We start from the raw sequence: 15,139 nt of genomic DNA on the forward strand, positions 1-15,139 counted from the left end.
TTAATTTAAAAGGCGAGGGAGTAAACTGTTTTTCAGGAAAAAGTTTGAGGAGTAACAAGTATTTAATCCTTAAAAATAAGCATTCATAATCGTGATTTATCATTTATGAATATGAACAGTTTAGATTTGATAGATTTGGTTCGTCCATTAATTTGATCTACCTTGGTATCTTTTTTTTTTTAAAGGGGTTTGGAACCCAGCCTAGCTGGGAGGCTCAGCCCCACGCCCGGTTTCATTTATTATATTGGAAGACAAATTTCAGAAGTGATATACTCATGATGTATACATAAACATCTAACAGTTGATTTACAATAATGTAATTGAAAAGTATGTCTCTCAACCGTTAATTGGAAAGTCCTTATGCAATCCTCATTTTAGTGATCCTCATTAGAAGCTCTCCCGTCATTCCTTATTATTTTTAAAGGGAAAATTTCGCAAACAGTACACCAAGTAAAGGCCACTAATAATTCTTATACATAAAGTTCTAAACCAAACATTTCGGTACACGAAATCTGAAACTCAACCCACTATCAGTACACGACGTCAATTTTTGACACAAAAATGTCCATTATGCCCTCAGTTCTTTTTTTTTTTAATAAATTTATTTTTCTGTTATTTTTTTTTCCTTCATTTTTTCTGTTATTTTTTTTCCTTCGTTTTTATCTCTTTCTTCTTCCTTCTTCTGGGCTCACTCCCTCGCTTCCAACGCCGCCTTCCTCACCTCCACGCTCACTCCCTCGCTTCCAACGCCGCCCTTGCCCTCCAATTGGTGAGATTTATGGTCCTACAGCTTATATTTGTAACTCAGCCAATATTTAGTCATGTGAAAAAAAAGAAAGATAAAAACGAAGGAAAAAAAAAACGAAGGAAGAAAAAAAAAATAACAGAAAAAACGAATGAAAAAAAAATAACAGAAAAAACGAAGGAAAAAAATAACATAAAAAAAATTTATTAAAAAAAAAAAGAACTGAGGGCATAATGGACATTTTGGTGTAAAAATTTGACGTCGTGTACTGATAGTGGGTCGAGTTTCAGATTTCGTGTACCGAAATGTTTGGTTTGGAACTTTATGTATAAGAATTATTAGTGGCCTTTACTTGGTGTACTGTTTGCGAAATTTTCCCATTTTTAAATAGTCACTTGTCATTCTTTTTGTTGTAATCCTTTGAATTGTGTTTCCTTGCAAAAAAAAGAAAAAAAGAAAAGGAAAAAAAAAAACTAGACAACCATAAACCAGTTCTACGATGGACCTAATGAGTGGTCATATAACTTGCATCACTCTGTTCCTATCGTATCAGACCAAATTGGTTGATAGACTAGATCAAATACAAAGAATAATATCATCAAAGTCAAAGTCCTCATCTTCCCATCGTCTCCTTTTTTCTCTTCTCCATTATTTTCATTCCTTGAAAAATCATAAAATAAATTTTCATCGTGATTTTTTAGTTTCGTCATATGACCTCAGTGGGAACAAATCACGAATAGAATCATGAGTAATGAGCGGTAGGAACAGGAATATTAAATCAAAGGTTGAAACGATTGATTGTGTGGTTGTTGAACATATGCATACAGGGAATACAAAGAAAATTCCGACGGATTGTAAGATGTATTGGCTTTGCTAATGGTGGGAATGGACCCAGGAATCAAAGACTATGAGATAGTGCACTTCTCTTTTCACATTTTTTCAAGGAAAAGTGATTGATAGCTTTTGCTTTTTACCCGGGCAGGCCCTTTTGAAAATTAGGCACCATTGCAAAAGCAAAAGTACCCTGTGCGTTCACATCCTCCCTCTGTTATGAACATGTATGTAGAAAGAGGGACAATTCTACCAATCTTTTATGAGGTGGAGCCGTCTCATGTGAGACATCAAAGGGGCAGCTTTGCTGAAGCGTTCGATGAACATTTAGAGAAGTTTGGGGAAGATAGTAAGGAGGTGGAAGGGTGGAGAGATGCTTTAACCAAAGTGGCTAATCTCTCTGGGTGGGCGTCAAAGGATTATAGGTAAGCCTCAGTACGTGAGTGATCAAAATGACACGTAACTTACTTTAATGTTTGAATTTCAATACTCTATAACAGCATGGAACGCAATTTTAATATTGCGGTTTGGTTCTATCTTACAAGTGAACTCTATATTCGATGTGTTCATATATTCAGCATGGGAATTGTTATTTTTTCTTGTAGGTATGAAACAGAGCTTATGAGAGAGATTGTGCAAGGATTGTGGAGCAAAGTGCATCCTAGTCTCACATTATTTGGTTCCTCAGAGAAGTTAGTTGGAATGGACACTAAGCTTGAAGAAATAGATGTTCTTTTAGATAAAGAAGCAAATGATGTTCGCTTTATAGGGGTATGGGGGATGGGTGGGTTGGGTAAGACAACCCTTGCTAGACTAGTTTATGAGAAATTCTCTCATCAATTTGAAGTTTGCATCTTTCTTGCTAATGTCAGAGAGGTTTCCGCAACCCACGGTCTAGTTTATCTACAAAAGCAGATTCTTTCCCAAATCTTGAAGGAAGAAAATGTACAAGTATGGGATGTTTATAGTGGAATCACTATGACTAAGAGATGTTTCTGTAATAAAGCAGTTCTTCTAGTTCTTGACGATGTGGATCAAGTAGAGCAACTGGAAACCCTGGTGGGACAAAAAATTGGTTTGGTTTGAGGAGTAGAATCATCATTACAACTAGAAATCGACATATCCTAGTCACACATGGTATAGAAAAACCATATGAGTTGAAGGGATTAAACGATGATACAGCTCTGCAGCTCTTTAGTTGGAAAGCCTTTAGGAAATATGAGCCAGATGAAGATTATGCAGAACAGTCTAATAGTTTTGTTATCTATGCTGGAGGTCTTCCCTTAGCTCTCAAAACTCTGGGGTCTTTCTTGTATAAAAGAAGTCCACATGCATGGAATTCTGCATTGGAAAAACTACGGAGTACTCCCAACAGAACAGTTTTTGAAATACTGAAAATAAGTTTTGATGGACTTGATGAGGCAGAGAGGAAAATTTTTCTGGACATTGCATGTTTCCGCAGGCTGTATTGCAACGAGTTTATGATTGAACAATTATACATATCTGACCTTTGCAATCGTATTACAATAGATGTTCTTGCAGAGAAATCTCTCATAACTATTTCCTCACACAACCAAATAGGTATACATGATTTGATACAAGAAATGGGATGTGAAATTGTTCGCCAAGAGTCTTATGAAGAGCCTGGTGGACGCAGTCGGTTGTGGCTTCGCAAAGACATATTTCATGTATTCACAAAGAATACGGTAAGATTTTATACAAATTGAATCACCAGACGTGGATAGCACTGTCATTTCATTTAACATGAAAAATACTTATTCCTGAAATTGACTTATTTGTTATAACAGGGAACAGAAGTCATCGAAGGCATATTCTTACACTTGGAAGAATTAGAAGAGGCAGATTGGAATCTTGAAGCCTTCTCTAAAATGTGTAAACTGAAGCTGCTCTACATTCATAATTTGAGGCTTTCTCTTGGCCCCAAATGTCTTCCTAATGCCTTGAGATTTCTGAAATGGAGTTGGTATCCTTCAAAATCTCTCCCACCAGGTTTTCAACCGGATGAGCTTACTGAACTTAGCTTGGTTCATAGCAATATTGATCACCTTTGGAATGGAATAAAAGTAAGTTTTTGAATATCTGATATTGCACAAATATAATTAAATTTTAATGTTCTTGCATGGAAGCTGATTCCTCTATCATTCTTCATGTTTTCTACAGTACCTGGGCAAGTTGAAATATATCGATCTTAGTTACTCTATAGACTTGAGAAGGATCCCGGATTTCGCAGGTATTCAAAACCTTGAACAGTTGGTTCTTGAAGGTTGTGCGAATTTTGTTGAGATTCATCCATCCATTGCATTTCTCAAGAGACTTAAAATTTTGGACTTTAGAGACTGCAAAAGTATTAAGTGTCTCCCAAGTAAATTAGAAATGGAATCTCTTGAAACATTTGATGTATCTGGCTGCTCAAATCTGAAAATGATTCCAGAATTTGTGGGGAAAGGTCTTGAGAGTTTAGGGCTTGAAGGTTGTACGAATCTAGTTGATATTCATCCATCCATTGCATTTCTCAATAGACTCAAAATTTTGAATTTGAGAAACTGCAAAAGTATTAAGAGTCTCCCAAGTGAAGTAGAAATGGAATCTCTTGAAACATTTGATGTATCTGGCTGCTCAAGACTGAAAATGATTCCAGAATTTGTGGGGCAAATGAAACGATTATCAAAGCTTTCTTTAAGTGGGACTGCTGTTGAGAAACTGCCTTCATCAATTGAGCGCTTCAGTGAGAGTTTGGAGGAGCTTGATTTGAGTGGAATTGTTACAAGAGAGCTGCCCTACTGTCTTTTTCTTCAGCAGAATCTCAGAATATCATCTTTTGGCTTATTTCTAAGAAAGAGTCCTCACCCTTTGATTCCTCTGTTAGCTTCCTTGAGGCATTTGTCTTCATTGACGACATTAAATCTGAAGGACTGTAATCTCAGTGAAGGAGAAATTCCCAATGATATTGGTTCTCTGTCTTCCTTAGAGTACCTGAATCTCGGAGGAAACAATTTTGTCAGCCTTCCTGCAAGCATTCATTTGCTTTCTAAGCTCCGATATTTTAATGTGCAGAATTGCAAAAGGCTTCAACAATTGCCAGACCTTCCATTAATTAAACACTTAAATCTAAGATCGGATAATTGTACTTCCTTAGAAGTGTTTCCAGATCCTCCAGATTTAGGCAGATTATCAAAATTTTCGCTCGTTTGCACCAATTGCACGAGCACGGTCGGTAATCAAGATTCTAGTTATTACTTATATTCAGTGCTAAAGCGGTTGCTTGAGGTACTCTCTCTCTCTCTCTCTCTCTCTCTCTCTCTCTCTCTCTCTCTCTCATGATGGTTGGTATGGTGCAGGAAACCCCTTGTTCTTTGGAGTTTTTCCGTTTCGTAATTCCTGGAAGTGAAATTTTGGAGTGGTTCAATAATCGAAGTGTGGGAGACTCGGTAACTCAGAGGTTTCCTTTGTATGGATGTAATAGCAAGTGGATTGGTGTTGCTGTATGTGCTCTACTTGTACCTCACGACAATCCGTCTGCCGTTCCTGAGGACCCTACTTTAGATCCTGATGAAAGTTTAATTATGTGTGGATGGCATGAATACTGTTCTCGCTTGACAAGTGTTGGTTACAGCGTAAAACCAATTGTTTCAGATCACCTTTTCGTAGTTGTTTTAGGCCGTCATTTATTAAAACCTCAGAATTGTCTAGAGGACACATGCAATCAGCAGGTTAAGTTTGACTTCGAAATCAAACGAGCTGTAGGAAACAACAGAGGCATAAAGGTAAAGAAATGTGGGGCGCGTGCACTGTACAAGCATGACATGGAAGAGCTGATTAGTAAAATGAACCAAACCAAGAGCAGCGTTTCTCTTTACAAGACTATGGATTTTGATTTTGGCAAATCAGCATATGAGCAAGGTGGTGTCATCGTTAAGGGAAGACGAGAGGCAACAAGCGGAAGTGGTGGCTCTGACGACGAATATTTCTCTGCAGAAGAATGAAATTTTTTTTAGAAGAGACCGTCTTCATTTGCGCTTGTTCTAACCATCCAGTGCCTCAAAGCAAAAATGAAAGTCTAAACGTGGAAGAACATGAATTTGAAATTCGATGCCTAATTTAGGCCATAAAGATCATTGAATAAGAGCATATCTATTAGTGAAAGACTCAAAGTAGGTGATTCTGTGTAGTGCATAGGTGGTTCAGTCTCATAATTTACCCCAATTGGAGACTTCCTCAATAAGCATTTGGTATATATCTTTCATATTTCATTCAAAACATGACCAAATTAGCGACTTCCTCAAATGAGCATTTGGTATCAATAAGCATTTGATACAGATATAGTGTAGCTTGATGACTACTGTATTAACGACGCACGGTGTTGATGCTAGAAGCTAAAAGATAGGTGTGAAGGAGAGTCACCTTGCCGCTTAGGTCGAGCTGATATTTATACTGTAGTTATGCTCATGCATGTCAACTGGAAGTGTTGGCAAGGGTGCTTCAAGCTGAAGAACCTTCATCACTTGTCCTGCTTTTGGCCTTTCCTTGTGGTTGGGGTGAGTACACCATAATCCCACAATCAAAAGACATTCCATCTCATTTTGACGATAATTTATATTCATTCTCTCATCAGCTGCATCAAGAAGATTTCCTGAAATGTACAATTTCCAAACCCACTCAAATAGTGGCACATGATATTCTCCATCTTTGTAAATTCTCCTTCCACATGCAATTTCCAAGGCCACAACTCCAAAGCTAAACATGTCCGATTCTTTACTCGCTTTCCCATAGAGTGCATATTCTGGGGCAATGTAGCCCAAAGTACCTACCACCTCCATTGCATGAGCGCTCCACCGCGAATCCACTAGCTTAGCAATCCCAAAGTCACCTAGCTTAGTGTTGAAATCGTTGTCCAACAATACATTAGCCGATTTTATGTCCCTATGAAGCACACACTGTCCTGCATCTTCATGTAGATAATGAAGGGCAGAGGCCAAGCCTAAAGCTATTTTGTACCTAAAATCCCACGGCAAAGCTTCTCCACAGCCAAATAGATGGGTGTCAAGACTGTTGTTCGGCATGAATGCATAAACAAGTAAACATTCGTCTTGCTCGTGACACCATCCAATGAATTGCACCACGTTTCTATGTATTAAGCGGCTAATGATTTTGACTTCATTGATGAAGATTTTTTCATAGTGCTTATGATCGAATTGTGCAAAAATTCTCTTGATAGCAACGTCGCAGCCTAGATGGTGTATGACTCCTTTGTAAACTTGTCCCGACCCTCCTTGGCCTAGCCTTGTTTCGTTTGCAAAGCCATTTGTGGCTTCAGCTAGTTCTTCATAAGCAAATCTTCTTGGCCAGATCAGTCTCTCAAGATCTGTATTTATGGATGACACATTTCTGGTGTAACTTCCATGTCCAACGGTCCTGTTCATTGTTTTCCTTAGCACCATCAAACAAATGGCCACAGCAAGTATCAAAACGGAGAAAGAAGCTGCAAAGATGGCTATAAGCAAGGTATGTCTCACATTATTTTTAGTACATTTATCAGAAACCAAAGTTGAATTGAGTTCCCAATCATTTATAACATGTCCCTCGGGGGGCATTGCTGTACTAGCTGAAAAACCAATTTTAACTTGCTGGGGAAGAGCCTGTTTCAAGTCCATATGATAAGAAAGAGATGATTTACCCACAAAAACCTGGAGTTCCTCGTATGTCCAGAAGGCAAGTCTGACGTTGTCACCAGTAGCATTGCAAGTTATCCACAACTTGCTGAGATTCCCAGTATTCGATGAGACTGTATTTATATCTATCCCAATGTGGGGCTCTGGTGGATTCCACCCCTTGTTGGAGAAAGTCATACCAAACTCAACTGTTACAATTTGGAATTGGGACACTACAAAAGTAGTGGTTTTGTTGAATTGTAGACAACAGAGAGTGAAAACCACTCCTTCCGATACACTCATTAGTGTGTCGTAATCATCTAGTAAAGCTAAAGGAGCACCGGAGTCTGGAAATGAGCTCGGCATGATCAAAGGCTCCACATACGTCCCTTGTCCAGCACGATATGCTAAAAGGCTTGTGGAGAGTTGGTCAATCCTGGTTAAAGAAGATGTGGCGTCATTTGTGTTGTTTTTTGGAGTCTTTGGACCAAGGCCGAATTGAGTTATACTGAAGAAAGGTGGATCAGCAGAGGGAGAGAAAAAATTGATGAAAATGAGACTGATGAAAAAGATCTTGTTGTGATGAAGAGTACACAAGGTGTCCAACCTGTTTCTGTTCAAGAACATACTGTAACTTTTCGACAGAAAATTAACTATATATGATCTGTGCAGAGATGTACCTAAGAATCTGCTATAAATCGATCAATGCAAATAATCGTTGCAAACTGGCAGACTATCTGCTGGGGATATATGTTAGGCCGGACATTACAAGAAAGATATAAAATGTAAGAACCACGACAAAAAAAAGTATAGTCTATTGTGGAATACTAAAACAACAAAACTCGATCTTGTCATCTACCTTAAAAGAGAGAGGAAAAATGAATCAGAAAAGTCCGCCGGCTAAGGATGATAACTCCAAATGTTTAGCAGGATACAGCTATATGGAAACTGGACGACTCTGTACGTGCAGATATATATTGCTTCATGTTTTGTTTCTTTTTTTATAAAGCCAGTTGTATTTTAGTGACTTTAGTCCCTGTTATTTTGGTTCATTGCAACTTCCGTCCATGAATTTTACAATTCTGGTGATTTTGCTTTTCATAGAAACAACTTCATTTGAGATACTATAAGAAGGGAAAGAGAAAACAAAACGATTTTTTATGGCTTTTTGTCCAAGTTGATTGGGGCTTATATACTGTCTTATCTAAGGACATCCACACAACTGATTTCTTGTGAATTAAAAGCAGCATTTCGGAGTTGGATTCTCTATTATGATTGCTTTTTGCTATGGTCTGCTATAATTTTCTATTAGACTGCCACATCAGCATCAGTCAATCCAATATTGAACGAATTTGTATGGCTTTGTCTAAAGTCTAAACCAGATAAATTTCGTTATCTATTTGGTAAATTGGATGGAGAAGTAATCTTGTTCTTCAATACAGTATATATAGTTTGCATTGCAAAAGAGTTATATGCAGGATATGCTCAGCAGTTGTAGACTTGTAGAACTTGACTTTTGCTACAAGCAAGCATTGACAGATACATTCTGCTTCTTTAAATCCAAACAGGGGAGGAGAGTGGGCTCTTGTGGCAAACTCTTGAGGTTACTTCAATAAGAAAAAGGTAACTGCAAGTTCATATTGATTGCGTTCCTGTGGAAGCTTCATTTTAAGATCTGCAAGTTCATTTATTTAGTTTGGATGGGTTTCGGTTTCTCTATCTACCACAGCTACATTTTGTCTTGGTCTAATTGGCTCTCAGTAATATGAACTAGGTGTCTGTTTTAAGGTTTTGCTTACTTTGCATGGAAGATAGCTGTCATGGAAGCTTTTGTTTATCTTGTATTAAGCTTCCACGCACGTTGCGAAACTGATGGTTTGTAGACACGTATGGGAGGTATCTGCTTTTCTTAGATGGTTCTGTACTGTTACACTATCAAGTTCAGATATTGTAGATATGTGTAGTTACGGACTTACAATCACTAGATTACTACTTATTAGTTAAGCCATACATTTCAGATTGAGAGTAACTGGGGCTCATATAAGTAAAGCTGCACAGTGAACCTGTGTTACGGTATGTGAGAACTCTTGCTAATACCCCTGTATACTTGCAGTTTTGTGTCAAAGTCTAAATTCTGGTTGTTTTAAGCCAAAATCTGATCTTGGGCTTTATTATGGACTCATAGTCTCATACCATGGGGAATACAAAATGAAATAAAAAAACCACTAGAACACAACTATTGGGATAAATTGTACAGAATGATGCTCGTTAAACTAAGAAACTGTTTAAGGAAAAGCAAAATTAACAGAGAGATAGAGAGAGTAACGTTTCTGAGTGAATGAGGATTCATCTGTGTTATTCATCTCCCAAAGGAGTGTATTTATAGGAGTACATTTGTAGTGTGAAAGCTCAAAGATAAACTCAAGCTTGATTTACAACTGCTACTACACATGGGGCTGCAATGATGCAATCTGCCATGCTTGTTGCCTCTTGGGATAAAGCATGTCATACAAGTCTTTATACACTCAAGTACCTATTACATGATATAGACATTTATACTATGACTCATACTATGACTCATACAACATGACTCATACACTATGACTCATATATACTACAACACTCCCCCTTGGATATTTCATGTCAATAGTATTGTCTAGGCCTTGCGCTTCTAAGTTGCCTCGTTAAAAACCTTGCCAAGTAATAAAACCCTGTGGGAAAAAACAACCTTGGTCGAAGGAGAAAAAGAGCACAACGCGCGTTGAGTGTGGAGTAGTAATATCACAGCTTCGGAGATAAGTGGAGTCTTCTTATCAGCATCATAAGTAGGTAATATGTCTACGAGAGGGATGCAAATAGAGTTGCTGCAACAAAACCTTGCCCGGAAAACCCAGTGGGAAAAACCCGTGGTCGAAGGGAAAAGATGAGCAAAAGCATATATGTTGAATCAAAACATCTTCAGGATGTAGTATAAGTGTGGCGACCATGCTAAAGATGTGCCTCGTTAAAACCTTGCCAGGTAACAAAACCCAGTGGGACAAAATAACCCTGGACGAAGGACAAAAAAGAGTACACGATGGTCAAGTGGGTATGCTTCTGGATACTCCCCCTGATTTCAACATCTCCTTTGTGTCTCCCAAACGTGGTGCTTCTCTCGTTGCCTCATTAAAAAACTTTGCCGAGTAATAAAAACCCTGTGGGACAAAAATAACCTCGGTCGAAAGGGAAAAAGAGCACAACACACTCTTCACGTTTCGAGACCATATATGTAGACATCTCCCCCTCTGATTGATCTTTGAGGAGAGTCTGTTGTTGCTGATTTTATGCTTGATGTTGTCGCTTTTGATGCAACCTTGCTTCATTTGTTTCAAAACAAGCAGCATTATCTTAAATGCTTGTAGGCTCATCTGTGGTAGACTTCAAACCACAACTGTTCGAACATGCGTAACTATGGATCCAATCCATATACATTCACGAACCACTTCGTGAAGAGCAATAATCTCTGCATTGTTCGAAGATATAGCGACTAAGGTCTATTCTGTAGATCTTCAAGATATCGCGGTCTTACCCATGGTGAACACTTTACCAGTCTGGGAAGGCCTTTGTATGGGTCAACAGATACCCAATATCAGCAAAACCTTCCAAAAACACTTATGTCTTTTTGGGGTAGGGATAGGAAACGCAGGCCAGTGTTTGGCGACATTTCTGGTGTGTGATGGATCTGAATCCATCATCTTTTTATAGGGATAGAATAAGTCCATATCGATCGTACATCTCAAGTATCGAAAAATATCTTTTACACCAATCCAATGGCGTCGCGTTGGCGCAGAGCTATACCTTTAGCTAACAAGTTTATGGCAAAGTGAGATGTCCAGTCTTGTGCATTGAGCTAAGTACAATAATGCGCTTTATTGTACTTGAGTAAGGCACTTCAGCCTCTCTAGCACATCTTCGTCCGATCATCCATTCAGACGAAGAGGATCCTTTTCAGGATCAAGACTACGAATGATCATGGGGTGCTTGAAGGCTTGACCTTGTCAAAATGCCTAAGCATCTATCAACACGGTGCTCAAGTTCAAAAACCGAGGCTTAATCGTGTTTCCCCAAAAATCCTTTATCTCAAACTCGGATTTCAAGTGTTTAATGGTTTCCCTTAACTCTTTAAGGGCTTCTAATGAAGATCATGTTTAACATGAAAACCGTGATAGAATCCGAAACTTGTTATGGAAACGCACGGGCATATCCCTTCCCAATCAAGTAGTCACTTTAGTGAGCGTTTCAATTCTATTGCAAACGCGCTCCGTGGTCTAGAGCCACTTGATTTGGGTAAATAAAGTTTCACTATGAACTTTCATGTATATTCCGTATCTAGATCCCCATAGAGATACGTAGTGACCATATTTATAAGCTGCATGTTCAGTTATTTGGAAACTACCAAACTGACAGGGTAGTGGATGTAATGTCATCCATTACGTGAGAATATGTCTCATCGTAGTCAATTCCAGGGCGTTTTGTGAGAAGCCTTGCGCCATAAGGCGAGATTGCCATCTCGTTTTCTCAACACGCTTTCTAACGAAGACCCATTAATCAATAGGTTTTATGTAAGGAGGTGTTGGCATCACTGGCTCAAAGACCTTCCTCTTCGTTTAATCTGGATCGCATCTTTCCATTTAGGCTAAATTTCTCTACGTTGGTATTCATGCTTCAACGGAGCGTGGTTCGATATCATCGGTCTCAACAAACTCATGCGCAACAGAATGCGCAACTACATCATCAATTATGATGGAGTTTCTATTCCATGTCTCATGTACACTAGTGTAATTTTCATAGAGCTCTATATTCTCAGGAATAGGTTCTGACGTTGAGGCGTCCCCCAACGATAACCATAATCCAGAAGATACTCATGAGACGGATGTTGAGTGTCGATGATCTAAGGATGCCAAAATATCCTTCGAATCCACGGGCTTCCCACGCATCCTAGCTGGGGTCATGGCCTGTAACGCCAGAGTGCCACTTTCTATGGCGTTGGCGCCTTGCCTACCTCTGTGTAGGGTGGCGCTACGTCCTCTTATAGGGACGTCCTTCCTTGCAGGTATTTTTGCAGCAAATGTGTGTGATCTCGTCACTTTAATAGGAATCGAGATGAGACATAGTGGGGACAGACTACGACATTTCCTGTCGTTCCTGCTGAACAGTTTGTGTTCTTATCTCCCCCTAACGACGGGAAGACTGTCTCATCAAAGTGACATCCGTAAATCAAACGGTAAGGAGATCGCCTTGCAAGGGCATTAAGTGGCGGACGATTGTTGGAGTCTCAATTCCAACTAAGTTGCTCACTTGTTTTTAAGGACCTACCATAGGCGCTGTGGCGGCGCAATTGGCACATAAATGGCTCACATTGGCACATAAATGACTCACTCGAATGTGCGTAAGTACAAAATATTTGTACCCAGTCACTAGCTGTAACGCAGGGATACATTGAGTGGGGGTAGGTCATAGAGGAATTAGCATAGTTGTATGCGATATTGCATCACCCCAAGCGGATATAAAGAGATTGGTGCGCATCGCCAATGTCTGAACTACCATCGTAGTTATTTCCACGAGACCATTTAGGTGTGTATATGGGAATGTGATGTCCAACATCACTCCCTTTGCAATAACCATCGAAAATCTTCGATGTATACTCACTAGCATAGTCAAAATCCAAATGACTAAATAGGATGATCCGAGGAGTGAGCCCGTTGTCATATTATATGTGCTATGAGTATAGCATAAGCAGCTTTTATAGATGGACAATGGCACAACACGTGATTAGTGTGTTTGCGTGTCAACCAACATCATGAGATATTTAAACGTCCGCAAGTTGGTTGAATAGGTCCACAAATATCACCTTGAATTCTTTGCAAGAATGGCATATTTTCTTTAGTGTCCTTTGCATAGGATGGTCTCAATCCTATTTTTGCTAAAATAGCAAGCTTTGCAAAACGAATGATATCTTTTAGAAGTAACTCTTTGGACCAATCTTTGGTTCGTACTTCTTTTCGTTGTGAAGAATGGATGTCCGTGTGAAGTCTTTAATATACGGAGCATCATATCACAACCTGGATATCTCAAACGTTCTTGCCAAAACCTATATGTGTCAGAATCCCATAAGTCGTCTCTTATGACATGGTTTGATTCAATGACTTGAATAGTGGTTGCATGCAACCCACTAGAGCGACACATAAGTTTCTCTAATACTCGTTTTATGTCCGTAGTCATTAGAGGTGATGCAAAGGAACTCTTGTCCATTCTCACAATGTGTTTTCACATGAAAACTATTGGCTCTTTATATAAAGTTCGGAATTTAACACATGTCCATGACATTGAATAATAATGCGACACTTTATTAATAAGGAAAATAGCCAATGATTACATCAAAGTTTTCCAAAGTCTATTCCATAATAAAATCAAACTTTAGACAAATTGTAGTTACTCAATCCGTTTGGTAACTCCAATGAAATATGACCAGGAAAGTAGAGAGATGTTGGTGGAGCGAGGCTCGCTTAAGTACCCCGATCTCAATTACTTTCCTAGACATCATACTACATTGGATGCGCCACATGAGAAAAAGTTTTAATACAATTGTCATTTGACTAAGGCACATTTGCCATTCTTGGAAAATAGAAAGGACTATTCTAATCAAAGTCTGCGGCATCCTCGTGCTCTTTATCTGCAGCTTTGAAGTCCTCAGTGGTGAGAGTGATATCTTCACCATCTTCATCTTCAGCAAGATTGATATCTTTACCTTCAGCAAGATTTATATCTTCATCTTCAGCAAGATTGGTTTCTTGCTCTCTCAATTGCCTATACTCCTTGTAGCTTGCAGCTAGTTGGGTACTTGCATGGCATTGCTTGAACCAATGCTCAATTGATCCACATCGATGACACATGTCATTGTGGTTATATCCCTCCATTTGAGGTGCAGGTTGTGCAAGTTGTGGATATTGCCTAGGAGGGTTGTTGTTACCACCATGTCTCATGGTGCGACCTCGACGGCCCATGGTGTTGCCATATCCACCTCTCCTACGTGTGGAATTGCCACCACGTGTGTCCGCTCTAAAGTTGCGGTTTCCTTCTTTATTGGGGCGATTATATGGACCCATATGTCCTTCATGTCCCCTGTTATTAGGGTACCGCTCTTTGCGCCCTCTTTTGGGTGCATTATAATTCGCCTCACGAACGCTCTTGGTTTCAATGGGCCTTGAATTATAATTCTTTACGAGGATGTTGTCGTGCTTTTCAGCTACCGACGTAATATTGATGATCTCATTAAACCTCGTAATTCGTCCAACATTGACTTCAGTGCGATATTGCTTTGATATCACAAGTGCTGCGACGGGGAAGGTGGAGAGAGTTTTCTCAATTAGTTCTTCTTCTGTGAGAGGTTTTTCATAGAACCTCAACATAGCTTTGAGGCGAAGAGCTTCTGAATTGTATTCAGCAACATACTTGAAGTTGGAGAAGCGTATATTGTTCCACTGAACCTTCAAGTCAGGGAGGAGGGAATCTTGGATATTGCCAAAGCGCTCTTCTAGCGCTACCCATAGATCTCTTGCATCCTTGATCGACATGTACTCTAATCTGAGAGATTTATCCATGTGGCGTCGCATCAAGATGATTGCTTGAGCATGCTTTGTGGGTGTTCGTTGGAACACTAGGCCCTGATCAGGTGCCTGGATTATGGGCAATATCCCTCTCGCAGTGAGATGGTTCTCAACATCGGTTACCCAGCCATGGTATTCCGAGCCTGTTGAGTCAAGCATTGGGAAGTCGAGTCTAGGTTCATTCGACATCCTGAAAAATAGGAAGAGAAGATATAATAGTTTCGGAGTCTATACTTCCACGAAAACTA

The 15,139-nt window shown here is 39.4% G+C and overlaps 2 pseudogenes; one reads left to right on the top strand and one right to left on the bottom strand.

Annotated features, from left to right (window-relative positions):
• The first annotated feature begins 1,801 nt into the window (after positions 1-1,801).
• On the top strand, positions 1,802-5,600 carry LOC133716846 (disease resistance protein RUN1-like; annotated as a pseudogene).
• Positions 5,601-5,957: 357 nt separating this feature from the next.
• On the bottom strand, positions 5,958-7,931 carry LOC133718854 (L-type lectin-domain containing receptor kinase IX.1-like; annotated as a pseudogene).
• Between the last annotated feature and the right edge of the window lie 7,208 nt (positions 7,932-15,139).

This window comes from Rosa rugosa, chromosome 6, assembly GCF_958449725.1.
Source record: "Rosa rugosa chromosome 6, drRosRugo1.1, whole genome shotgun sequence".
Classification (NCBI taxonomy): Eukaryota; Viridiplantae; Streptophyta; class Magnoliopsida; order Rosales; family Rosaceae; genus Rosa; species Rosa rugosa.